The sequence below is a fragment of the Aegilops tauschii genome, chromosome 4 (genome assembly GCF_002575655.3).
Source record: "Aegilops tauschii subsp. strangulata cultivar AL8/78 chromosome 4, Aet v6.0, whole genome shotgun sequence".
In the NCBI taxonomy this organism is placed as follows: Eukaryota; Viridiplantae; Streptophyta; class Magnoliopsida; order Poales; family Poaceae; genus Aegilops; species Aegilops tauschii.
The window spans coordinates 226,512,533-226,535,876 of NC_053038.3; positions in this window are offsets into that span (position 1 = coordinate 226,512,533).

Here is a 23,344-nt window from a genome sequence, read left to right on the forward strand (position 1 = left end):
AGTATGAACCCTAGGCCTTGTTTCCTAGCATTGCAATGCCGTTTACGCTCACTTTTATCATTAGTTACCTTGCTGTTTTTATATTTTCAGATTACAAAAACCTATATCTACCATCCATATTGTACTTGTATCATCATCTCTTCGCCGAACTAGTGCACCTATACAATTTACCATTGTATTGGGTGTGTTTGGGACACAAGAGACTCTTTGTTATTTGGTTGCACGATTGTTTGAGAGAGACCATCTTCATCCTACGTCTCCCACGGATTGATAAACCTTAGGTCATCCACTTGAGGGAAATTTGCTACTGTCCTACAAACCTGTGCACTTGGAGGCCCAACAACATCTACAAGAAGAAGGTTGTGTAGTAGACATCACCAGCTCATCAAGCTCAAGAACACCTCTCCTCCTGAGGCTGTTCATCCACTATACTAATTCATCCTCAGGCCCTCGAGGCAATCCACCACAAAGCTGGAGTATGGTATTACATGCAAGGTGGCCCGAACCAGGATAAACTGTTGTGTCCCTTGTCCCTTGGGTTCGTCGAGCTAGGCTATGAGATCGTCGGGCAGGCAGATAGGGAAGGGAGAGTTCTACGCATGCACCCCAGAGTCCGAATCCGGCACTTTCCTATTTGTCATCAAGGGTGGCACTGACAGTAAAGGTAGCATCAATGCCAGCCAGCCCTGCCGGGACCTTCTTCACATGAGGTGTAGCAGCTTTGGATCTCTTGATGTTGGAACTCTCCGGCAACTCATCAACCCGTGTAGCATACTCCGAAGAGGTACGCTTCCTTGATTCCTTGCTGGTGTCCCTGCTAGCCTTCTTCTTTCCTTTGATTTCCTTGGCGGGAAGTGTGGCTTCCGAGGTCTCTGCCGCGACAGCGTCTCGATACATCTTATCCACACAAATAATTGCGTCCTTCTCGTCTGACGGAATGGAAACGACATCCACCGGCCCTTGCATCTTCAAAGTGTTGTAGGCATAGTGGGATGCTGCCATGAATTTTGCCAGAGCTGGGCGTCCAAGGATTCCATTGTATGGCAGGGGGAGGTTGACCACATCAAACACAACCTTCTCAGTCCGGTAGTTCAACTATCCTCCGAATGTCATTGGCAACATGATCTTTCCCTTAGGATGACTCCTATCGGGGTTGACTCCTTGAAATGTGCCCGTGACTTTGAGTTCTTCCTCTGCTATCTGAAGCTTGCTGATAACCCTTGGGGAAATTAGATTCCACCCGGCCCCATAGTCAACCAACATCTTTGTGACTTTGAGGTTGCGGATTGTTGGTGAAACCAAGAACGGCAAGCATTACCGCGGTGGTGTGGTCAGGATGGTCCTCTTCGTAAAAAATGATGGGCGTGCGTGACCATTTGAGCGGCGTCCGAGACTCTACCGCTAGCTCCACGACATTGACCTCACTCGCCCACCGTTTAAGTTGGCGGTGAGAGGAGTGCAGAGAGGCACCCCCATCAATGCACAGGGCGTCTGTGGCCTTCTAGAATTCCTGCTTGATGGTTTCCTCTTCATCCCCTCTATCACTCTCATCACTGCAATTATCCTTATCTTGGCCCTTGGCGGGTTTTCCTTGGTTCCGAAGAGCCCTACTGGGGTGATTTGCTTCACCGCCTCGGCCCTCCCCACCAGTGCCATTTTGACCTTTTTCCTTATCATGCTTCTCATATTCAGCCCTCTGCTTCTTGACGAGCAGCTCAACTTGATGACATTCCAGGAGATCGTGGCCCTTGGTCCGATGAATCTTGCAGTACGACCCATCACCTTTCCCAGCATTCTCGGTAGCCGCAGCCTCCCGATAGTCAGTGCACGCGGCAACTTCCTTGCCGGAGGTTTCAGCCTTAGCCTTCTTGCCAGTACTAGGTGTGGCCAACCCCTCAACTATCAACACTGCTTTATCCTTGCGCTTCTTGTTGGGCTTCTTCTTCTTCTTCCGACTGGTGGCCTCGTCGTCATCTTCTGAGTCGACGTCGACGCCATCCTCTTCTCCAGGGAGTTTCCTCCCCTCCTCCACCCGAGCACACTTGTCCACCAAGGTGTAAAGCTGCTTCACAGTCTTGGGCAACCGAACGTTCATCTTGGAACGTATCCGATGATTGCGCACGTTGGACTGAAATGCAGCTATGACAGTTGCCGGGTGGATATCTGGAATATTCCCATGGACTCGGCTGAACCTATGCATGTACTTTTGCAAAGTCTCAACTTCCTTCTGCGGGAGAAGCTGCAAATCGCTGGGCCGTCCTGGTTCTTGGTAGGCGCCCGTGAAGGCACCGACGAACTCATGGCACATGTCAGCCTAGGTCGAGATGGAGTTCCCCGGCAGATGCATCAGCCAAGACCTCACATTTGGCTTGAGCACCAAATGGAAGTAGTTGGCAAAAACCTTCTCACCTCTTCCCGAGGCAGCTTGAACATCGATGGTGTAGATGCTCAAGAACTCTGCCGGGTTCAACCTCCCATCATACTTCTCTAGAATCTTTGGCTTGAACGTGCGAGCGGACGGCCAACAAACTTGCTGCAGCTCACGGGTGAAGGCAGGGATCCAGCCTCGAAAGGCAGATACCCGCCCGTGTCGAGCGCAGGCTCGTCGACGTTGGGGCCATCGCCCCCATTGGACTAGTGGTGGCCGTCGCGGCGTTGCTCGATGGTGACATGCACGCCCTCCACCTGCCTATCCTTCGGGGCTCGTCATCGGCCTTGGCGGGCTCGAGGATCGGACGAAGCCATAGAGACGTCATCAATCTCTTGGTCTCATGGCCCTCGTGCTGGTTGCCGCGGAGGGGATTGCACCATTGGGGTGGGCCCTTCCGCAGGGCTAGCAGCGTGGGCCGCCATCGTCGTCTGGGGAGGCCATGGTGGGCCAGCTCACTGTGAGATTCCAGCCTCGGCAAAGCCAATCAGACTCTGAATGGTGGCTCTCAACTCATCCATCTGATCGGCCGCCGGCAGAAACCTCAGCAACAGTTGGGCCCGCGCCATGGCTCTATAGTGGTGCTTGGCATTGGTGATGATGATGTAGACCGCAGTGTCGCCCAGCTCCTGACGGTGCCAGCGGTGGCTGCGTCGGGTTCACGTCGTCGGGAACCAGTCGCTGGAATGGTGTGGTGACGAGGTGATGGCGCGCGCAGGCTAATGACTCCATTTGTAGCATTGGCTGGGCCAGTTTGTTTTGAGGGCGATGCATGTCCTGCGACCGCGCCCACGGCGGGACGCCCGTACGATTGCGATTCGCCCAGGGCGAAAGCCACCGCCGTGGCTATGCCCCTCGGCCCGACCGGGAGGAACAGAAAGAACGATATCTCTACCCGTACCTCACAAAGAGGGGTCGCCGGGATGTTGTTGGTGTTGCTCTTCTCCGGTGCCTCCCGCTGCTGCTTCGGCCGCGGGGGAGGTGGTGACAATGCCGCCTGCACCAACCACGTCCCCCGTAGTGTCCACATCCTCATGCGCCTCCATATTCCCTGTGGCATCGGTGGTCGCGAGCGGCGGGGCCTTCGAGGTGGACGGATGAGCTGCAGCATCGGACTTCTTCTTGGGTGCCATAGTCGATGGAGCTGCTGATGATAAAAATGGTGATGAAGATGACACGCTACTTACGCTCACGGGTTCGCGCAAGTGACCCCCCTACCTGGCGCGCAAAAGTTGTCATGGGAAACCAAAACCACCTATGGAACCAAAAGCCCCTTTTGGTTCAGCGGGGGGATGGGCACGTTCTACAAAGAGCGGAGAAGCATAACACAGCATGGCAGAGATCACACGGGCAGTTTTACCCAGGTTTGGGCTGCAGCAAGGCATAAAACCCTACTCCTTCTTTGGTGGATTGATGGTGGAAAGTGGTGGAGAAGCACGGCGCTCTTTCCCGGCAAGGTTGCCTCGAGGCAAGAGGGGCTACGCACGTCTGAGTGTGAGGGGCCGAATCCTTTCTACGGTTGCCATGGGGCTCCTTTTATAGATTAAGGGGTCACCACAGTGGCAAATCAGTATTTACATACTAATTAGATAGCAAACAGTGCTACATACCTAACTCTGCGGGCTGACAGAGCGCATTAAATGCGTTGCTCAATGTCAGATCATAGCTTACCCGGCAGGCCCTGCCGGGCTATTTTGCCAGCTTCGCGTCTGCTTTCTTGACACGTCTCAGTACGTGTGTCGCTTGGAGGTATTTTCTGTAGGAAGTGGCTGCCATGTGGAAGGGAGCAGCCACTTAGTCACTTAGGAGGTTGACACCGCACTATTCAACAACGTGCATCGCTGTGAGGTGGTGAGGTGGAGTGATTTGCCTCCGTAAGCCCCGATGGGCCTGCCGGGACGATCTGGAGACTTGCTTCCGGGGGTAACCCCATCCTCGCCAGGCTCGCATGCCTGGCAAGGGAGGTTCTACTCGTAGTTTTATCTTGTCTCTCTGGCTAATCATGGTCTTCTTTATCTGCACTTTGATCCTTCAAAGTACTAATCCCTCGTGCTTCGATCTGATCTTGGCATTGTGATCTTGTCCCTACGCTTGTGCACAGTCTGGGCAACGGACCCAGGGTTTGTTGCACCGACAACTTGCCAAACTTTAGTCTTAATTATGTAATATTTTTCATCCATATTTGTACCCTGTAAGTTTCATACTTGTTTATCTGCGTATTAATGAAAAAAATATATGCTTGCCGGGCACTTGTGCATGTATTACGTCCATGCAGAGGAACGACTCCTCTATACTCTCAAGTAAAAAAGATTTTCCGGCAAGACACCTTGCCTGGCGAGTTAGGAGTGTGGAAGAGAACGGGCCCCTTGTATACTCTTTTTTCCAAATGCCACTGCGACTAGCCTGACCAAAGTGATCTTTGAATCAAAAGATGGGAGCACCAATGTTGGAGGGTGACAAGGTTTTTCTACGCACAAGCTTTTCACAGAGAGGTACACTATGGATGACTAAAGGAACTTATCTGCTTTGTGTTGCCGGGGGACGATACAAAGGCCTGTACTCCCTTTCTCCCCTCGGGAGTTTATCCGCGGCAAGGACCCTGTAGTTAGTACAGGGGAAGAAATAACAGCATATGACCCTTTCTAAATGACCATGGCAAGATCACACTAAAATAAATATGCATGCATGTTTTTGGGCGCCAACACTTAGTTTTATTATCTTTGCACAGGGTCTGCGCCTGGCTTTGTACAAAGGTTACATGCACATCGGCAAGGCTTTACAAAAGGTGGTTGCCGGGGCTGAGCTCGGCAACCGCACCTTAGGGGTAGAACTTGCGAAGATGCTCAATATTCAATGAGTTTTGCACCTTAATGACATCTTTGGTCTCCAGATGGACTGTGCCAGGTCTGCTGACTTGTACTACCCGGTAAGGGCCTTCCCACTTTGGCATCAACTTGTTGGAATGCTTGACGGACTGAACACGCCTAAGGACATGGTCGCCTTTCTCAAGGCTCCGGGCATAAATCATGTGGCTGTGATAGCGGCGCAGGGCTTGCTGGTTGCGTGCAGCATGCACAACAGCCCGGAGATGATCTTCCTCGAGGAGCACGGCATCGTCATGCCGAAGATGCTCTTGCTCTACTTCATCGTAGGCAAGTACACGAGGTGACCCGTATATGAGTTCCGTGGGGAGCACTTCTTCTGACCCATAGACTATGGAGAAGGGAGTCTAGCCGGTGACTCAATTTGGTGTTGTACGGAGGGACCAAAGAACCACCGACAGCTCATCGATCCAGCATCTACCGCACTTCTGCAACCTATCAAAAGTTCTCGTCTTGAGTCCACGCAGCACTTCAGCATTCATCCTCTTATCTTGCCCATTGCTCTGGGGATGAGAAACAGAGGCAAAGGAGACCTTGCACCCAAGGCTTTGGACATACTGCATGAAGGTGCGGCTCATGAATTGGGTGTCGTTGTCGGTGATCACTCTGCCGGGTACTCCAAAATGGCACACCAATCCTTTTAAGAACTTGGCAGCTGACTATGCGGTCACCTTCCTCACTGGCTCCACTTCCAGCCACTCTGTAAACTTGTCAATTGCGACGTAGAAGAATTCAAAGCCCCCGGTTGTCGGCGTTCCGGGAACGGGGGTCCCAGAATTGCCTGCCTGCGGCCCATGGCGTGGCTCTGCCAGCGGGCCCGTACGGCCCATCTTCGCCAGCAAGCACTCAAGACCCTCGTGAGGGGCCAAGCCTCGCGAGGCGGACGACGCAAGACCTCCTCAGGAGCGGCCTCACCAGGCTGGCTCGCAAGGAGCGGAGAGATCAAGGCAGGGCGAACCTTGCGAGGTTCCAATGACGCAAGCAATGACGACCGCAACCAGGCGGGCGCCAGGCGGGTGCCCGCGTGCGCAGTGTCCTTGTTCCCTCTTTGATGCTAAAGGGGCAAGCGCAGGCGCGGAGTCCCGAGGCATCAGGCAAAGCTTTCCATATTGGTGCAACGAGACCAAGACCAGCAGGACGGCATGACGGAGGTCACTGTGGAGCCCAAGACGGCATCACCACCAGAGCGTTTGGTAGGCGAAGACCGCTTTTGTCAGGATAAGCTGTACTAGTTGTTCCCCTTCAAACTTGGCCATTGTGGGATCCCTTCCCGCTCAATATTTGGGAAGAGGACCCGGGCCCCTATAAATAGGACTAGCCACCACAGAAGAGCGGGACAAACCCTTGTCCAGCTCACCAGCACAGGAACACCTCGCCTCAGGAGGCTGTTCTTCCCCTTGTACTGTTCATCCCCAGCCCAAGAGGCAATCCACCACACCACACTAGAGTAGGGTATTACACCACATCGGTGGCCCGAACCAGTATAAATCTTGTGTCTCTGTGTTCTTTGGGTTCGGCGAGTTAGTCCGCTAGAGCGTGGAGTGCGAGAGCTTGGGAGAGGAGAGACCTTCGTGCCCACCCCAGTGTTCGAACCTTGAGGGTTTTGCCGGAACCCGTGATCCGACATTTGGCGCGTCAGGTAGGGTGCGCCAGAGCTTCGCTCCCTCGACGGCTTCACTTCCTCGACCGGCTCTCGTGGACGGCGCCGCTTCTCCGACTGGATCAACGGGCGCCCCAAGTAGCCCCATGGGGCTCCGGGCCCTCACCCCCGCCTTGAGGCGGGTACAGTGGCCGACCAAGTTCAGGCCGGAGATGCTGCCCCGCTACGACGGTGCGGAAGATCCGGTGGCCTTCCTCCTGGTGTATGAGGAGGCCGTTCTGGAGGCCGGTGGCGATGACAAGACCATGGCCAACTGGCTCCCCATGGCACTCACCGGCATGCCGCGCGCTTGGCTTCTCCATCAGCCGAGATCTTCTGTGGCCTCCTGGGAGGAACTGCGCGACCACTTCACCACGCGCTTCGGGCGACCAGCACCCCCAGTCGTCCCGGCCCTCCTCTGCGGCTCACAAGCGCCGCCCTCGGATCGTCATGCCAAGCCGTTCTTTCGCCAAATCGGTGCCGTATTCGCGCAGCAGGGGGCTCCCCCGGGTTGGGCAGCGCCCAAGGCCGACCTGATCTTTGACTCGGGGGATCACCCTGTCACCACCATCGGTTCGGGCGTGCTCCCGATGATTGGCAACCCCACCATCTGCAGCGTAGCCGTCACCAAGACCCTCATCGACGGCGGCGTCGGCCTCAACGTGCTCTCTATGGAGGCTTTTAGCCTCCTCCATGTACCGCTCGAGTGGCTCCGCCCCAGCAAGCCCTTCTCCGGGGTCGGCGGCGGCTCCGCCCACCTCCTGGGGCAGACCCGTCTTCCAGTAACCTTTGGCACGCGCGACAACTACCGCACCGAGCTAATCGACTTCGACATCGCCCGCATCGACCTCCCATACAACACCATCCTCAGGTACCCGACGCTGGCCTAGTTCATGGCAGCTCCTCATCCTGCCTACAACCTCATGAAGATGTCGGGGAGCAAGGGTGTCCTCACTGTGGCCGGGGACACCAAGGAAGCCTTGGCGGCCCTCAAACTCGCTTTCAAGACTACTGCGTCAGCTTGCCCGACCGGCATGCTCGAACCCGGAGTCAAGGGGGCTGCGCCAACCAAGAAGAAACAACAATTCACTCAAGGCCAAGCCAAGACGAAGCAAATACTGGTCGACGAGGACGGGGCCTCCGGCCCCACGTTTACCATAGGCGCCGACCTCGCCCTAGATCAAGAAAAGGCGCTGGTAGACTTCCTGAGGGCAAACAAGGAAGTGTTCGCCTGGGAGCCCAAGCAGCTAGTTAGGGTCCCGAAAGGAGTAATTGAACACCATCTGAAGGTGTGCCCCAACGTGCGCCCTGTAAAGCAGAGAGCACGGCGGCAGTCAACAAAGAAGCAGGCCTTCATCATCCAGGAAACCCGCAAGCTGGAGGCAGCGGGTGTCATTCGCGAGGTTCGGTACCCAGAATGGCTGGCGAACCCTGTCGTCATGCCAAAGAAAGGAGGCAAGGAGAGTATGTGCGTCGACTTCACCAACCTCAACAAGGCCTGTCCTCAAGACCCATTCCCGCTGCTGCGCATTGACCATATTGTTGACTCCACTGTGGAGTGCGACCTGCTTTGCTTCCTGGATGCGTTCTCAGGTTATCACCAGATCAAGATGGCAGTGGAATACGTGGAGAAGACGGCCTTCCTGACCCCGTGTGGGGTGTACTGCTACACTTGTATGCCGTTTGGACTGTGCAACGCAGGAGCAACCTTCCAGCGGCTGATGCACATCGCCTTGGGGAGGCAACTCGGGAGAAACACTGAGGCTTATGTGGACGACATCATGGTGAAGTCTCGGGAGGCGAGAACTTTGATTCAGGACCTTGAGGAGACCATCGCAAGCCTGCGCCAGGTGGACTTACGGCTCAACCCAGAGAAGTGTGTGTTTGGTGTCCCCTCGGGCAAGCTGCTGGGTTTCCTCGTATCACACCGAGGGATCGAGGCCAACCTGGAGAAGATCAAGGCGATTGAAGACATGAGCCCACGGCAAACCCTGAAGGAGATGCAGAAGCTAGCCGGCTGCGTGACCTCGCTGGGGCGCTTCATCTCCAAGTTGGGAGAGCGCGCCCTGCCGTTCTTCAAGCTGATGAAGAAGAAAGGCCCGTTCGAATGGACCCCTGAGGCCGACCTGGCATTTCAAGACCTCAAGAGATACCTGACCAGCCCGCCGGTGATGGTAGCACCTCGCCCTCTCGAGCCTTTGGTGCTCTACCTGTCTGCCACACCCCACTCTACCAGCGCAGCGCCGGTGGCCATCAGAGAGGAGCGTCAAGTAAAGAGCCCTCCGAGTGGAGCCACCGAGCCAAGTAAAGCCGTGCAACACCAAGGCGACGCTCCTGAGGCAGTGGTTGCTCCGGCAGATTGTCAAGCTCCTGAAGCTGGAGATCCCCGAGAAACACCTCAGTCTCCCAAGGCCGAAGCCTCCACCAACTCCCCCGCCCTCATTGAGCACCCGGTATACTTTGTCAGCACCGTGCTGCGAGATGCAAGAGTGCAATACCCCATGCCTCAAAAGCTCTTGCTCGCGCTCCTGGTGGCCTCGCGCAAGCTGCGCCACTACTTCCAGGGTCACCCCATCAAAGTCGTCTCGGCTTTCCCACTGGAGAGGGTGCTCAGGAGTCCCAACGCTGCTGGACGAGTTGCTGAATGGAACATCGAGCTGCAAGCATTTGACTTGGAGTTCAGCACGACCAGGGTCATCAAGGGGGCTGCGCTCACAGATTTTGTGGCAGAATGGACCGACGCCCCGGAGACCGACGCAGGCGAGAGCCAATCCCTCTCACCAGGGAGTGAAGCGCCGGACGGCTCGGTCATGTACTTCGACGGTGCGTTCTCGCGCCAGGGCGCGGGGGCTGGAGCAGTGCTTATTTCGCCCACCCAGGACAAGCTCTACTACACCGTGCAGCTCTCCTTCCAGCAGGGTGAGAAGGTCTCCAACAACATTGCTGAGTATGAGGGGTTGATCGCTGGCATCAAGGCAGCGGTGGCCTTAGGAGTGAAGCGCCTCACCATCAAGGGGGACTCTCAGCTCCTCGTCAACTTCTCCAACAAGGTGTACAAGCCAAGGGATGAGCATATGGAGGCGTACCTTGCGGAGGTACGCAGAATGGAGAAGCAGTTCCTGGGTCTGGAGTTGTAGCATGTGCCCCGCGACACAAACAAGGAGGCCGACGCGATCGCCAAGAGGACATCAAGGTGTCAGCCCCAGGAACCAGGAGTCTTCGAGGAGCGTCTCTTCAAGCCCTCAGCAGCCCCACCAACCGCTAAACCTGCGCCACCTCGGGAGGAGCTTCCCTCGCCACCAACTTCAGGAGCCCCCGCCTGCGGCCCGACCTTGGGAGCACGTCTGCTCTTGGCGCTCGAGCCTCAGTAGGGGTGCTGGACCAAGGACTTCAAGGAATACCTGGCGCAAGGGACGCTGCCAGAGAAGGAGGAGGACGCGGAGCGTGTGGCCCGGCAGGCCACAGCGTACTGCATCCAGGACGGTGAGTTATACAGGAGACGCCTGAATGATGTTTCCCTGTGTTGCATCTCCAGGGAGCAGGGGAAAGAGCTGCTTGCCGACATACACGGCGGGGACTGCGGGCACCACTCGTCGTCACGAACTCTCGTCGGCAAGGTGTTTCGCAGCGGATTCTACTGGCCCACGGCACTCAACGACGCGGCCGAGCTGGTGAAGTCCTGCGAGGCCTGCCAATTCCACGCCAAGCAGATCCATCAGCCGGCTCAGGGCCTCCAGACCATCCCGCTCTCGTGGCCATTTGCGGTCTGGGGGCTTGATATCTTAGGCCCATTCCCTTGAGCACAAGGGGGTACCGCTACCTCTACGTCGCCATCGACAAGTTCACCAAATGGGCGGAAGTGGAAGCAGTCCGCACCATCCCAGCCGGGTCAGCGGTTAACTTCATCAAGGGCCTCGTAAGCCGCTTTGGAGTCCCCAACCGCATCATCACCGACAACGGCTCACAGTTCACTAGCAATCTCTTCAAAACATATTGTGCTAACCTTGGAATGCAGATCTGCTATACTTCTGTGGCACACCCCAGGAGCAATGGCCAAGCCGAGCGTGCCAACACGGAAGACTTGAGGGGCCTCAAGACCAGGACCTTCAAGAAAAAGTTCGAGGCCTGCGGCAGGGGCTGGCATGGCGAGCTCCAGTCCGTGCTATGGTCCATCCGCACCACCGCCACCAAGCCTACAGGCAAGACACCATTCTTCCTCGTCTACAAAGCAGAAGCGGTTTCCCCACACGAGGTCAGGCATCGCTCCGTGCGGGTCCTGGAGTTCGATAAAACACAGCAGGAGACCATGCGGGGGATGGATCTTGTGCTGGGGGAGGAACGCCGCCGTGAAGCCTCGCTCCGAGCTGCGAGGTACCAGCAGGCGCTGCGGCGGTACCACTGCTGCAGCGTTCGCTCCAGGACGCTCGAGGTGGGTGATCTTGTCCTGAGGCGGGTGCTCTCCAGGGAAGGGCTACACAAGCTCTCACCCATGTGGGAGGGCCCGTTTCGGGTCGCCCATGTCTCCAGGCCTGGCGCCGCGTGCCTGGAGACGCAGGACGGGATCCCCGTCCAGAACGCCTGGAACATCCAGCACCTCCAGAAGTTCTACCCATGAAGAAAGGCCCAGCGCCTGTGAAGAAGGCCCAGTGCCTGTGAAGGTCTCCGCTCGTGACACTCTCACGTAATAATGAGTGGGGTTGTACACGCCCTAGAGTCTCAGGAGAGCCGCCCTCGGGCCTCTGGGGCTCCCTCCCACGTCCTAGTGGCAGCACTTAGCTCCGCGCTGGTGAGAAGACAAGAAGACTAGACTAGGTGCCGGACGCGGCTTTTCATTTGCTTTCTGTGGTTGGCTCGCTCTTCTTTAATTCGAATTTTGCCCTCTACCGTTGATTGCCGATCTGATTCTATTGCCTTGAGCTTCCTTTTTCCGTCCTTGGTTCCTCGTTTTGGCCCGTACTCTCCCTCGCATGCCTCGCGAGGGGGCTGGACGGGTGCCCTCGTGAGCGTTTTTCCTGTTCTTCGCGAGGCACCCTCACTCGAGCTCGCAAACTGGTGCACCTCCCTCAAGTCCGTACCCCTCGGGTACCGCGATGCATAGCGCTGGGCTACGGTCGGCTGCGCCTACAACCAGGGCTCGGCAAATAAGAATTTTCTAACGAATTTTTGCTGTCCCCAGACGCCTCCCGAGCCACGGAAGCCTCATGAGGCATGCAGCTACTACTTCAAGCGCGTTAAGCTAAGTTGTTCCTACATTCCTATATAAAATATTGATATTGCGGCACAACTCAGGAACAATAGGCATAGCATAACAACTGGGAAATCATAGCTGTTGCATGCCCCCACGAGGCCCCATACTTGTCTTTCTCAATGCAGGAAGGAAAAGAAGAATGAAACAAAAGCGGGGCGGGCCCACGGCGCTCTCTCGAGCTCAGTCGGATCCTTCCTTGTGCTTCACTAGAGCGCAGCAGCGAGACGACCCGCTGCCACCTTCGAAGCGAGCGCGGTGGCGTGGCGGCTGGTCATAGCCGCCGCCGCTGGAGCTGTCACCGGAGGAAGAACCACTGTAGCTGGACGAGGTGCGGTCGGCACCAGGGGCGGGCTCGCCTTCATCCTCGTCACGACCATCGCCAAGGCCGAGCACCTCGTCACGGTCATTGATCTCGGGGCAGCACCCGGCGCGGCGACCGTCTTCCCCAAGCACCATCACATAGAGGGTCGCGCCGCCATCGTACTTGAAGTGGAGGGTGCACCGCCTGCCCAAGCCTCGCGCGCGGGCAAACGTGTGCCAGCCGTGAGCCAGGGCTATGTTGCCCGCGACGGAGACCTCAACCACGACCCAGGAAGCCCTGCTGCAGCAGCTGTCCGCCTGCAGCCAGAGCCCGCCTGGACTGACGGCCGGTAGCTCGTCGGCGAAGAAGCGCGGGAGCTGAAGCCAGTTGCCGGCCGGGTTCTCCGACCACACGACGAACTCCGGCAGCACCTCCGCCGAGTGGAAGTGCGGTCGGGGAGGCCGCGCGACCATGACACGTCTTCCTTCACCAACAGGGCTGCCACGACCAGGGCGACCCCCACCACGCGATGGCACCGTCACGACCGCGGGGGGCCACGGCGGAGGTCGCGGGGTGCTTGCGAGGACGGCCGCGTCCACGCTTGGGCACCGGAGAGCCGGGCTCCTCTCGGCGAGCCTTCCCCTTCTCCGCGGCCGAGAACCTCTTCGCAGGCGCCATGAATGTCGCTGCTGGCAACGGAGCGAGGAAGAGGAAGCGAGCGGAGCAGGAAGGGATGAGCGACGGGTGCTCTGCCCCCCTCCTCATTTATAGCGAGGGAAGGCCAACCGGCAACCCCCACGATAACAGGTAATGATGATTTTTCTCTGCATGCAGCAGGGACTCGTGAAGTCGGGCAGTTGCCGAGGCAGCGCCGGGAAGCGGAGACGCCCACGTCCAATCAATCGCCACGCGTCGACCAAGGCCGCAGGCTGTTGGGGCCCGCGGCACTCCGCACTTGCCCTTTGGCTTCGCCTCGAAGCCAAGCCCGAGTGCGCCTTGGGCCCGGGGGCTACTGTCGGCGTTCTGGGAACAGGGGTCCCCAGACTTGCCTGTCTGTGGCCCACGGCGTGGCTCTGCCAGCGGGCTCATACGGCCCATCTTCGCCAACAAGCACTCAAGACCCTCGCGAGGGGCCAAGCCTCGTGAGGCGGACGATGCAAGACCTCCTCAGGAGCGGTCTCACTAGGCTAGATCGCGAGGAGCGGAGAGATCAAGGCAGGGCAAACCTCGTGAGGTTCCGATGACACAAGCAATGGTGACCGCAACCAGGCGGGCGCCAGGCGGGCGCCCGTGTGCGCAGTGTCCTTGGTCCCTCTTTGATGCTAAAGGGCACAAGCGCAGGCGTGGAGTCTCGAGGCATCAGGCAAAGGTTTCCATATCGGTGCAACGAGACCAAGACCAGCAGGACGGCAGGACGGAGGTCACTGTGGAGCCCAAGACGGCGTCACCACCAGAGCCTTTGGCAGGCGAAGACCGCTTTTGTCAGGATAAGCTGTACTAGTTGTTCCCCTTCAAACTTGGCCGTTGTGGGATCCCTTCCCGCTCAATATTTGGGAAGAGGACCCGGGCCCCTATATATAGGACTAGCCACCACAGAAGAGCGGGACAGACCCTTGTCCAGCTCACCAGCACAAGAACACCTCGCCTCAGGAGGCTGTTCTTCCCCTTGTACTGTTCATCCCCAGCCCAAGAGGCAATCCACCACACCACACTAGAGTAGGGTATTACACTACATCGGTGGCCCGAACCAGTACAAATCTTGTGTCTCTGTGTTCTTTGGGTTCGGCGAGTTAGTCCACTAGATCATGGAGTGCGAGAGCTTGGGAGAGGAGAGATCTTCGTGCGCACCCTAGTGTTTGAACCTTGAGGGTTTTGCCGGAACCCGTGATCCGACACCGGTAGCACAGGGGAAGGGGCCTAAGATGTCAAGCCCCCAGACCGAAAATGTCCAGGATAAAGGGATCGTCTGGAGAGCTTGAGCTGGTTGATGGATGCTCTTGGAATGGAACTAGCAGGCTTCACATTTGGTGACTAGCTCAGTTGCATCCTGGAGGGCTGTGGGCCAATAGAAACCCTGCCGGAAAGCTTTTTCGACCAAAGCTCTTGATCCAATGTGGGAGCAACACACACCCTTATGTATCTCTACCAAAAGCTCCGACCCATTTTCGCGGCAGATGCATTTCAATTTCACCCCATTTGGCCTCTTTCTGTATAGAGTGTCATCGACAAACTGATACATACTGGACCATCGGGCTACTCTTTCAACTTCTTCTTGCTCTTCGGGAAGTTCTCCTGTTTGAAGGAAATGGACTATGTGTTGCACCCTACTTGGAGCCTAGGCTCGACAACAAGGACTAAAGGCACTTCCTCGTTCGTGGGAGCGTTCACCTCGACCGCAAGAACTTGTGGTTCCCCGGGAGGATGCTTCTCACCAACCGTAATTGGGTTGTTTTCCGCAACCTCTGTTCCCGCGGCTTCGGGAAGTCCTGATGGGAGATACTTCCCGGAATCCAACTTTCTCATTTTTCTAGCCATCATTGAAGGGGACACTGATGGTTGAGTTAGATGGAGGACAAAAGTTCCTGGTTCCACAGGGAGCTTTTGTACAGCACACTTTGACAAGTGATCAACAATGTTGTTCTCCGCATGTGGTACGTGCTCTGCTTGCAATCCGTCAAAGTGCTCTTCCAGCTTTCTCACCTCCTCTACATATGCCTCCATCAATGGACTCTGGTAATCCTTATTGACTTGTCTCACCACAAGTTATGAGTCTCCACGGATGATCAACTTCTTAATTCCGGACTCCACCGCAACTCTGAGTCCAGCAAGGAGCCCCTCATACTCAGAAATTTTGTTGGTGGCCTTCTCCCAGGGGAAGTGCATTTGAACCACATACTTGAGGTGCAATCTGGTGGGAGCAACAAGAAGCACGCCAACCCCTGCACCCTGCAACAAAAAAGCACCATCAAAATACATGACCCACTCCTGACGCGCCTCCTTGACAGGGATAACTGTCTCTGGTATTTCTTCATCTGGACTGGGCATCCATTATGCAATGAACTCTGCCAATGCTCTACTCTAAATAGTTGAGGTACTTTCGTACTTCACGCCAAAGGTTGATAGCTCTAGTGCCCATTCAACTATCCTGCCAGTAGCTTCGGTGTTCCTTAGTCTGCGCTCCAGTGGGAAACAGGTGACAACTGTGATCTCATGGGATTGGAAGTAGTGGCGTAATTTCCTCGAGGCCATGATAAGGCCGAAGATCAGCTTTTGCACTCCGGAGTATCTTGACCTAGCCCCCTATAATAGGGAGCTGACAAAGTACACTGGTTGTTGCACCACTTTCTTCTTAGGCTCAGTTTTGGGACTGCCTTTGCTAACTTGATCTGCTTCTCTTTGATCTCTGTCTAATCTTGCCGTGACTGGTTCAGTTTAATCTCTGGAGGGGACAATTGCTGCAGCTGCTTCCTCATCCACTTCTCGCTGCGCCACCAGCGCTACACTAACCACTTGATTCGTTGCCGCTAAATATAGCAGCAACGGCTCTTGTGGTTTTGGAGCGACTAAGGTGGGAGCAGAAGAAAGGTAGGCTTTCAGGCCTTGCAGCACCGCTTCTGCCTTTGGGGTCCACTTCATCGGACCCACCTTCTTCAATATTTTGAAGAAAGGCAAGGCACGCTTGGCAGACTTGGAAATGAACCTACTCAACGTGGCAACGCATCCAGTCAAACGCCTCACATCTGACAGTCTTGGGTGCTTGAATTTGCTTGATTGCTCTGATCTTGTTATGGTTGGCTTCTATCCCTAGGTGAGACACAAAAAAACCAAGGACCTTGCCGGAGGGAACACCAAACACACACTTCTCAGGGTTTAGCTTTAAATTGATCTTGCGCAGGTTTACAAAGGTCTCTTCCAAATCTTGAATGTGTGCTGATATGTCCTTGGTCTTGACTACTATATCATCCATGTAAGCTTCTACATTCTTGTGTAGCTGAGGATCAAAACCAATTTGTACCGCTCTTGCAAACGTGGACCTAGCTCACTTTAACCCGAAAGGCATACATACAAAGCAATACATGCCACATGGAGTTATGAACGTTGTGAAGCCCGGGTAATCAAGCTACAATAACCCTCTGGTAATGATGCCACGTCACCACGATTACTGTTGCTAATCTCGTGCTAGTTTAGAACCGATCCAAATTCAAATTTAAGATCCAGTCGAACAGTTAAAGTTTTCAAAAGTGAAAACTAAAATGTTGTAAATGTGTTAAATAAATCCTGGGTAATAGTGGTGAAGAAACCTAAATTTAATAAAATGATTAAGTGTTCAAAATAATTAAAACTGTAGGTTAAATAATAAAATAAATGCCTTTTGAATTTTATAAAATATTAAACTATTTTAGTTGGGATAAGAATTAATGTGGCAGTAGTTTATTTAAAAGTACCAATTTAGGTGTTAGTGATAATTTTTACTAAAACTAAAATAAAATGTAACTAAAATAAAACAGAACAGAAAAATAAAAATAAAAAGAAGAAAAGGAAACAAAAAAAAGAAAGAAAGGAAAAGGAACCACCCCCCTCACCGGGCTTCGGCTCAGCAGGCCCGACCGGCCACCCACTCCTGTTCCCCCTCGCTCGCTGAGGTGGCCCAGCCCACCGCGGTCACCCTCAACCTCCTGTTCCCCCTCGCTCGTTGTCCTTTACGCGCACGTGCCCGAGGCCGGTCGCCGTCTCCACCGCACCCACTCGTCTCCTCGGGTCGCTATAGTACCGCCGAGGCGGATAAGGCCGTCCCCGAGCCCCCCTCGACGAACCCTATCCATTCCCCTCCTCCTCGCTCGCTCTCTTCCCTCCTCTGTCACCCGAACGCCATCGCCGTGCCGTCACCGTGCTCGTGGCCACAAGCCTCCCCGACGCTCGGGAGGAAGTCGAGGAGCACCGCCGTCCTCTTCTGCACCGTATGCAAGCGCTAGGTTGAGCCGGAGTGCCTCGAGACGTCGCCGTCGGCCTTCTTCCCCAACCACGGCCGTCGTCGTCCACCTCATCGATCTGCCTCGCCGGACCACCCCGAGCTCGCTGCCATCCTCGCTCGGCCCCTGTGAGCCGCGCCTCCCATCTTCCCTCTCTACTTCCGCACGCCGCCCGCAGCTCCTCGTGCCCGCTCGACCCCGTCGCTCGTGGCTGGCCTCGCCCAATCCCGCACCGGCCGTGCCCGGCCGCCCCGGCATGCCCGCGCCTCGCCGGCGTTGCTCTTGTCCGGGGCCGCACCCTGCTCCCCTCTCCCCTGCCGGCCTCGCTCACCCCGGCTAGCGCCCGCCGCCCCGTGCCTGCCGCAGGCCCAAGCTCCATCGCGGCCCCGCTCACTGACGCCGCCGCCACAACCCCCCACCGGCTCCCCCACGGCCACCGTTTGAATCGCCCGGGAGCGCTCGTTCTAACGCCACCATCCACGCGAGCTCCCGTGGCCGGAGTCGGCCTGCCGGCGATTGCCGGAGCCGCCGGATTAGCACCGGTGGTTACGCTGACGTGGCACCATTAGATTAGGTTAATCACACGCTTAATTACCTCCCCTTTGTATGACAGTGGGACCCGCTGTTTAATTAGAACCATTTAATTAAAGGAAATAAACTATTAGTTTTAAGCTGAGTCACTGACTACTGGGTCCCGCTGGACCCAATTGACTAGTCAACTCTGCTGACTGGGGACTCCCAGTCAGTGACAGGTGGGACCGCCTGGGCCCCTTTGACTTTGTTGACCAGTCAACTGGCCAACAGTTGACTGGGCTGACTTGGCCCCTGGCCCCACATGTCTGTCTTAGTAGCACATATGTGGGTACACTTCTGTGTACCCGTAGTAATTTCCCTTTTATTTTCGATTTTATTTAAATTGCAGAATATCTTTAAAACTTTGAAATAATCCGTAACTCGGATGAAAAAGTTTTCTACATGAAAGTTGCTCAGAACGACAAGACGAAGCCGGATACGCAGCCCGTTCATCCACCACATATCCCTAGCATAGCAAACGTGCAACAATCCCCCTCCGGTTCGTCTGTCCGAAAACGTCAAACACCGGGAATACTTTCCCGGATGTTTTCCCCCTTCGTCAGTAGCACCTACTACTACGTTAGGTCACCTCTAGCACCGTGTAATGCCATGTTACACTTTGTGATGCTTTGATTGCTCTGTTATTTATTGTGTTCCCCCTCCGTTACTTTTTTTCGGTAGACTCTAAGACCGGTGCCGATGTCCGTGTGTTCGACTACACCGAAGATGACCCCTCCTTCTTGCCAGAGCAACCAGGCAAGCCCCCCCTTGATCACCAGATATCGCCTATTCTTCTCTATACTGCTTGCATTAGAGTAGTGTAGCATGTTACTGCTTTCCGTTAATCATATCCTGATGCATAGCCTGTCCTTGCTTCTACTGTTGTTACCTTTACCTGCAATCCTACATACTTAGTATAGGATGCTAGTTTTCCATCAGTGGCCTTACATTCTTGTCCGTCAACTGTGCTATACTATCGGGCCGTGATCACTTGGGCGGTGATCACGGGTATATACTATATACATTATATACATGACACATGTGGTGACTAAAGTCGGGTCGGCTCGAGGAGTACCCGCAAGTGATTCTGATGAGGGGGCTGAAAGGACAGGTGGCTCCACCCCGGTAGAGGTGGGCCTGGGTTCCTGACGGCCCCCGACTATTACTTTATGGCGAAGCGACAGGGCAGGTTGAGACCGCCTAGGTGAGAGGTGGGCCTGGCCCTGGTCGGCGTTCGCGGATGCTTAACACGCTTAACGAGATCTTGGTATTTGATCTGAGTCTGGCCATTTGGTCTATACGCACTAACCATCTACGCGGGAGTAGTTATGGGTATCCCGGCGTCGTGGTATCAGCCGAAGCCTTCTTGACGTCAGCGACTGAGTGGCGCGCGCCGGATTGGACTGGAACGCCACTAGGCTAGGTCTGCTTCCGGCCGCGTACGCAACGTGCAGGTGCGCATAGGGCGATGGGCCCAGACCCCTGCGCGCATAGGGTTAGACCGGCGTGCTGACCTCTCTGTTGTGCTTAGGTGGGGCTGCGACGTGTTGATCTTACGAGGCCGGGCATGACCCAGGAAAGTGTGTCCGGCCAAATGGGATCGAGCGTGTTGGGTTATGTGGTGCACCCCTGCAGGGAAGTTTATCTATTCGAATAGCCGTGTCCCTCGGTAAAAGGACGACCGGGAGTTGTACCTTGACCTTATGACAACTAGAACTGGATACTGAATAAAATACACCCTTCTAAGTGCCAGATACAACCCGGTGATCGCTCTCTAACAGGGCGACGAGGAGGGGATCGCCGGGTAGGATTATGCTATGCGATGCTACTTGGAGGACTTCAATCTACTCTCTTCTACATGCTGCAAGATGGAGATGTCCAGAAGCGTAGTCTTCGACAGGACTAGCTATCCCCCTTTTATTCTGGCATTCTGCAGTTCAGTCCACTGATATGCCCCTTTACACATATACCCATGCATATGTAGTGTAGCTCCTTGCTTGCGAGTACTTTGGATGAGTACTCACGGTTGCTTTTCTCCCTCTTTTCCCCTTTCTATACCTGATTGTCGCAACCAGATGCTGGAGTCCAGGAGCTAGAGATCCCGAGGATGATTCTACATGGAGTTCGGCTTCGAGGAGTAGTTAGGAGGTCCCAGGCAGGAGGCCTTGCCTTTTCGATCGTTGCTACTTTTGTGCTAGCCTTCTTAAGGCAAACTTGTTTAACTTATGTCTGTTCTCAGATATTGTTGCTTCCGCTGACTCGTCTGTGATCGAGCACTTGTATTCGAGCCCTCGAGGCCCCTGGCTTGTATTATGATGCTTGTATGACTTATTTATGTTGTAGAGTTGTGTTGTGATATCTTCCCGTGAGTCCCTGATCTTGATCGTACACATTTGCGTGCATGATTAGTGTATGGTCAAATCGGGGGCGTCACAAACGTGGTTTTCTCTTCATCTTCCTTGGACATGAATGTGACAGCCTGGTTTTTGCCCTCCTTTATTTGCCCAATTTTCATTTGGATTTATTTTGAAATTTGGAGTTTTTGAATCTTTTCATATGGAGTTAAACACTTGGGTACCCTTGGCTTTCACCCAAGTGCCTCATTTCCCTCTCTAATCATCATTCCCTCTCTGGTTCACCCCAAAATAATATTTGGAATATTTTTCTTTAATGAAAAATATTCATTTTCCTCTCTAAAACCCTAGCTAGCTCAATGTGCTCAAAAGCAACCCCAATTTTTCTTGCCCACAAAAATCTGAGAAAATTCAAAAAAATCCTTTGAACCCTAGGGCACCTTCCTGAGAAAAAATATTGCACCACTTTTTGGAATATTTTTGCTACAAGAAATATTTTCTGTTCTGGACAGAAATGGTGGCTTCTACAGCAACTACCATTTTACTTGCTCCAATGTGGCTGGTTTTTCTTGTGCATCACCACCTTAGTAGATGATTGCTAGCCTCCAAAGCACAGCTCCAAAGTCCCAGCCGTTTTACCTCAGTAACCTCTCAAAGTTACTGATCAGAAACTTACCTCGCTTGTGAAATCTTTTCTACTGCGTCTGGATCCAAACGAAAGCGAGGTAATCTTCAAAACTACCATGAACAACAAGCCAGACATGAACTTTGGACGTAGGTCGGCCTGAGGGCAGAGTTCACGTGGAGACCACGCGTGTACATGATGCCAGCCTGCGTGTCGACGCGCTCTGAGTGCCGCCGAGCGCCCTGTTTCGCGCGTGCTCGCTTCCCCGACTGCCAAAGCGTGCCAAACCTCGCCACCATCTTCGTCTCAACCCCCTTAACTCCCCCTGGCACTCACCGACGCCGGAGCTCGCCGCAGCGAGCACGGGCGCGGTCCGGCCAACGCAACAGTGCACTCTGCACTATGCTCGTCGCCTTCCTCTCGATCCTGTGCTCGTCCCCGTTCGCCCACAGTCCCCGCGTGAGCTGCGTCGCCTTATCCCCCTCTCATTGACGCCGCTCGTCGCCGGGCGCCGTGTCCAAGTGTCCAACGGCGGAGCCCGAACCCCCCTCGGTGCTCGCCTATAAATGTAGCCCTCCCCAGCCTTCTCGAGCATCATCCTCCACTCCAACACACTCCACAACCTCGTAGGAAGCCGTAGCCCGGCCGGGCAGGCCGCGGGCCGCCGTCTCCAAGCTCGAGCTCGCCGGCGATCCCCTCGGGTTGTCGCGGTAGCTCCAGCCCCTCCCAGGCCTGGGCGACCCTTCCAGAGCCTCCGCCACTCTTCGGTGAAGCCGTTCCGTCCACTTGGAGCCCCTGGAGCTGCCTCTGTTCACCGTCGTCTTCGTTTCCGGCGACCACTACTCTCTGCCTCCGCTAGAGAGGTCGATTCCGACGCCGTCCGACCACCCCTAGTTACGTTACGGGTACGAGCAGGTGCACCTCCATCCCATCTCTCGATCCCTCCCTCTCGTTTTGGCCAAGGAGCCCTCGCCGCCGGCGTGAGCTCCGGCGAAGCCGCGACCCCCTCAGTTTCCTCCTCTCTCTCCCCATCGCCTGACTAGCGGGGCCCGCTAGTCAGCCACTCAATACGCGCGTGAAGCGGTACGAGTGTTGGCACCCCGAGGCTTTACGCCTTCGACTTCACCCCCCAGTCTGTTTTATTTAAATTCAAATTTATATATTTTTTCTAGAGAGCTTTAAACAGCTATAACTCTTCAACCAAAGTCCAAATGAATTGATTCTTTTTGCATTGTGTTCTTTGCAAAGAAATCTAGCAGCTCACCAAAGATGAGATTTTTCTGTGCTGTCTAGATTTTCTGGTAATTTTCAGAAGGGTTCTTGATATTTTCTTCTTGTGTTTAAAATTATTTTCAGAGGGTAAGGCTTGTCTTGAGGATCACCAGAAGGACTGTGAACCTCATCTGCACTAAGGCAAGCCACAGCAACATTTTCATGGTGCCATTTCAATATTTATGATTTTCTTACTTGAATGAAAGATTTAATCCATGCATTTAAGTAACTATTATGTAATTTATATTCTGTTAAGTTCTTGTTTTAGTTAATATGCTTGATTTATAGAATGTTTGAAACTAACTTAGTTGGTAAAGAAACTAGGATTCATGTGTGGTGATGAAAGAATAATATTGTTATGCATATGAGTAATTACTTGAAGTTATTTTCTTGCATGAGTAAAGTAATAAAATTTGCTAGAAACTATTCTGTTTTAAGTGAGGTTTATCCTAACCAGAAAAGTGGCATGAGTTGTTGATGTTTATGCTTAGTGTGAATATAGTTGACTCAGTCATTTCCATTAATACGTGATGCATATGTAGTGTTGCATTTTCATGGCATGCGATGACACCGGTTATTTTTACTTTAAGTTCAAACTGAATATAACTCAACTTGAATATATCATTGGCCGGGTCATGGTGCCACTGAATCGAGTTTTTCCCAGTGCAACCACACTTGACTTTATGGGAAGGCATTCGGTCTGTTGTCATGCATATGGTCGGTGCCTCCAACTAGGGAAGGTTATCGGCATGCTTACCCTGGCCCGGTAAGTAGGCATAACCTTGTGTGCCCATTGTTGAGATTATGGTACCGGGTCCCCTTGTGGGATCGTTTTGGCCACGACGGTGGTCGTTGTGTCTTTGGTAGACACGGGGCCACCCAGGACTAGCCCGATGGGGAGTGAGTCAGAGTGGCCGGGAGAGTTTCATGGCAATGGAGGGGTTTCGTCGGAATGCCGTTGGTCCACCCGAATGGGAGTGCGAGGCCATGGGTTCCGTGGTGTGGGTACAGTGTGCTACCTCTGCAGAGTGTAATAATCTATCGATACCGAG